Source organism: Triticum dicoccoides, chromosome 2A (genome assembly GCF_002162155.2).
Source record: "Triticum dicoccoides isolate Atlit2015 ecotype Zavitan chromosome 2A, WEW_v2.0, whole genome shotgun sequence".
Lineage (NCBI taxonomy): Eukaryota > Viridiplantae > Streptophyta > Magnoliopsida > Poales > Poaceae > Triticum > Triticum dicoccoides.
Window position 1 is genome coordinate 701,548,142 of NC_041382.1, and position 4,662 is coordinate 701,552,803.

Genomic DNA, 4,662 nt, shown 5'->3' on the forward strand with positions numbered 1-4,662 from the left:
AGACTTGGAGTACAAGAATACATGTGCTAAATACATATCTCAACACCCCCCCGCAGTCGAAGCGACACCGTTGCTGACGCATAGACTGGACCGGAATTCCTCGAAAGACGTCGTGGGCAAGCCTTTGGTCATGATGTCGGCAAATTGTTGGGAGGTGGGTACGTGCAGAACACGGACATGGCCAAGAGCCACCTGATCCCGAACAAAATGGATATCAAGCTCAATATGCTTGGTGCGACGATGATGAACCGGGTTGGCGGAGAGGTAGACGGCGGAGACGTTGTCGCAGTAGACCACCGTGGCCTTCTCAACAGGACACGAGAGCTCGTGAAGAAGCTGACGAAGCCAGGAGCACTCAGCAACAACGTTGGCCACAGCGCGGTACTCAGCCTTGGCGCTAGACCGCGAGACGGTGGGCTGCCGCTTGGACGACCACGACACCAGGGATGGTCCAAGGAAGATGCAGTAACCCGAAGTAGAACGACGAGTGTCCGGGCAACCAGCCCAGTCGGCGTCGGAGTAGGCGACCAAATCAGTGGCAGTAGAGGCGCGCAGAGTGAGGCCGAGGTCCATAGCACCACGGATGTAACGGAGAATCCGCTTAACGGCAGTCCAGTGAATATCTCGAGGAGCATGCATATGCAGGCAGACCTGCTGAACCGCGTACTGAAGCTCCGGCCGAGTGAGAGTAAGGTACTGAAGAGCACCAACAATGGACCGGTAGAAGCCAGCATCTGGAGCAGGAGTACCATCAGTAGCAGAGAGCTTAGCCTTCGTGTCGACAGGAGTAGCGGCCGGTTTGCAGTTAAGCATACCAGCGCGGTCAAGGAGCTCATGAGCGTACTTCCGTTGATGAAGAAAGAAACCATCAGGACGACGCACCACCTCAACACCGAGGAAGTAGTGCAACGGACCCAAGTCCTTGATGGCAAACTCAGCACGGAGAAGATCAGTAAGTCGGCGAAGAAGCTCGGAAGTGCATGCTGTCAGGATGATGTCGTCAACATAAAGCAGCAAGTACCCCGTGTCGGTGCCATGGTGATAAACAAACAGCGAAGCATCGGAGCGTGTAGAGCGGAAGCCGAGTTGATGAAGAAACGCTGCGATGCGCTGGTACTAGGCACGAGGAGCCTGCTTGATCCCATACAATGAGCGTGAGAGCAGACACACATGATCAGGACACGCTGGGTCAACAAACCCCGTGGGCTGCTGACAGAAAATCTGCTCCTCAAGATGGCCATGCAGAAAAGCGTTGGAGACATCCATCTGATGAACTGGCCAGGCACGAGAAACCGCTAACTGTAAAACAGTGCGGATGGTCCCGGGCTTAACAACCGGGGCGAAAGTGTCGGTGAAGTCCACACCGGCGCGTTGCCGGAAACCACGAACAACCCAACGCGCCTTGTAGCGATCCAGAGTGCCGTCGGGACGAAGCTTGTGTTTGAAGACCCACTTCCCGGTGATCACATTAGCGTGCCGGGGACGGGGAACAAGCTACCAAGTCCGGTTCCGCTGCAAAGCGTCAAACTCCTCCTGCATGGCAGCCATCCAGAGAGGGTCGCGGAGAGCGGCCCGGACCGAGGACGGCAGCGGGGAAGGAGCGGACGTCGAGGCGGTGCAGACGTAGTCGTCCGCATAACAGGAACTCGGGCGAAAGACCCCAGTGCGCAAGCGGGTGACGGGCCCGGCCGTCGGAGCAGCCGCGGGTGGCGGTGGGGCCGTGGCAGCCACGGCGTCCACTGGAGAGGCAGTGGCCTCCGCGTCGTCGGTGGGGCCAGCAGACGGAGCTGTCGAAGCAGGGGTCAAGACCGCGGCGTCGGAGAAGCCAGCCGACGAGGCTGGCGAGGCGGGCGACCGAGGCGGGGTCGAGGCCTCGCCCATAGAGGCCGCGCCAGGGGAGGCCGACCCAGCCGGCGACCCATCAGGAGGCCCAGCAGCCGGCCCAGCATGCATGGTTGGGGCGCGAGGCGACGTAGGCGGCGTGGACGGGGCTCCAGGCGACGAGGGCGCCGAGCCGGAGGAGGGAGCCGCGGATGGCCCCGAGCCGGAGGAGGGCTCCGCGGGCGGGAGGGCCGGAGCACCCAGGGCCGGCAGCAGGCGGCGGCGCGGAGAAGAGCCAGCCGCGGGAGGAGAAGCCGGTACCACCTGTTCCTGAGCAAAGGGAAACACAAACTCATCAAAGTACACATGTCGTGATGTGATGACACGGTGAGACACAGGGTCGTAGCAGCGATAACCCTTAGTGTTGGCCGGGTAACCAAGGAAGACACATGGAACGAAACGAGGAGCGAGTTTATGGGCGGTGGTGGCTGTGGTGTTGGGGTAGCAACGGCAACCAAAAATACGGAGACCGTCGTAGGAGGGAGGAGTGCCATAGAGGAGATGATGAGGCGCGTAGTTCCAGCGTGGCCGGCATGGCCGGAGGTTGAGGAGGAGGGTGGCGGTGGCGAGGGCATCGGGCCAAAACCGAGAAGGCATGTAGGCATGAAAAAGAAGGGTGCGCACACACTCATTGAGGGTGCGTAGGATGCGCTCGGCACGGCCATTTTGCTAGGAGGTGTAGGGACACGTGAGACGAAACACGGTGCCGTGAGTGGAAAGGAGATGGCGGATGGTGTGATTGTCGAATTCTTTTCCGTTGTCGGTGTGAAGTGCGAGTATGGGTCGCCCGAACTGTGTGGAAACATAAGCATAGAATGCAATGAGAGTGGCGGCAACATCTGATTTCCTACGAAGAGGAAATGTCTACACAAAGTGAGAGTAATCATCCAGTATGACGAGATAATAAAGATAGCCAGAATTACTGGGTACTGGAGATGTCCATACATCGCTATGAATTAACTCAAACAGAAAAGATGCAACTGTGGAAGAGGAACTAAAAGGAAGGCGAACATGTTTGCCTAACCGGCAGGCTTCACATGAGTGAGCGGCCGTTTTATCACATGAAAAAGAAAATCCTCTCATTATTTGACAAAGGGAAGAAGTGCTAGGATGCCCGAGACGAGCATGCCAAAGATCGACGCCGGCGGAAAAAGCGCGAGGACCACCCGGAGATGACGGCGACTGAACTGGGTAGAGGTCGCCGGGACTGTCACAGCGGTGAAGAATCATCCTGGTGCGAGCGTCCTTAACAGAAAAGCCAACTTCGTCAAATTCCACAGTTACGAAATTATCACGAGAAAGATTGCGAACAGAGACTAAGTTCTAAATGAGATGGGGAGAAACAATGACATTATTAAAAGAGAGAGGTCGAGAGTTAGAAGGAAAAGGTGCAGACCCGACATGGGAGATAGGAAGACCAACACCGTTGCCGATGATGATACGGGAAGGAGTGGAAGTGGGATGAACAGAGGAGAGGTTACCCGGATGAGCGGACATATGAGCGGTGGCACCGGAGTCCATGATCCAATCGCCACCACCGCCGGAGTAGGGTGGCGGCTGCTGCAGGGCCGCTAGAAGGGCCGGGTCGTAGTAGGAGGCGCCATATGCGCCGGGGGCGCCGTATGCGCTGTGTGAGGGCGCGGCAAGAGGGGCGCCGAGGGCGCCGCTGGCGCCGAAGGGCGCGGCCAGGAGCGCCTGGGGTGCGCTCGGGCGGGGGCCGAGAATGCCCGGGGCGGGGGCCGTGGCACAGGCATGCTGTAGGCGTGCACGACCCCCGTCCAGGGGTTGTATCCACCGGCCCAGGGTGGCGGGGGCTGCTGCTGAGGAGCCTGACCACCACCGCCGCCACCTTTGCCTCCGCCTTGGCGGTTGCCGCCGCGACCGCGGCGGCGGTTGCCGCTGTTGCCACCGTTGCGAGGTGGCTGGGGTGGCTGCGGCACCGGCGCAGGGTGCGGGACAGCCGGAGGACGGGGCGCCGAGGGTGGTGTAGAGGCGCCGATGGAGAGGCCGGCGGCGAGCGCGGTGTGGCTGGCGCGGGTGCGGAGGTGCTTCATCCGCCGCTCCTCAAGACGGAGGTAGGCCACCGCCCGCTCGTAAGTGGGGTTGGCCATGAGGGTGAGGTTGGAGGCGGCGTTGCCGAAGTCCTCGTTGAGACCGGCGGTAAGCGTCGAGAGGATAAGCTCGTCGCCCACCTTAAACCCGACGTCATTGAGCTCGTCGGAGAGGGTCTTGAGCCGGAGGCAGTAGGCGTCGATGGTGGAGTCGTTCTGGTGACACCCAAAAAATTCCTGCTGCAAGAAAACAATTCGTTGGAGCTTGTTGTCGGTGAAGAGTCCATTGATCTTGGTCCACACCGTGTAGGCATCGTCCCCATCGCGAACGACGGTGTGGAAGATGTCCGGAGAGACGGTGAGGAAGAACCACCGGATCAGGGTGGCGTCGATGGCGAGCCAGTTGGCGTCGTGGGCGCCGGCGAAGAAGTTGGCGAGACTGTCCACATGATCACGAAGGTTGTACTCACGGAAGAGGAGGTTGAAGTAGGTTTTCCAGGCATAGTAGTTGGCGGAGGAGTGGGAGAGGATGATGGAAACGTGATCGGAGAGGTGGATGTTGCGGATGTCGGCGGCTTGGGGCTCATCGACCTCGGACCCGTAGGAGGAGGCGAACGGGTTGCTCGGAGCGGCGCTGGAGGAGGAGGTGCCGAGGGCCGACATGGCAGAGGGAGGGGGTGGCGGCGCGAGATGGGATCGGGGAGGGTTTAGGGTTTTGGAGGGGAGGCGG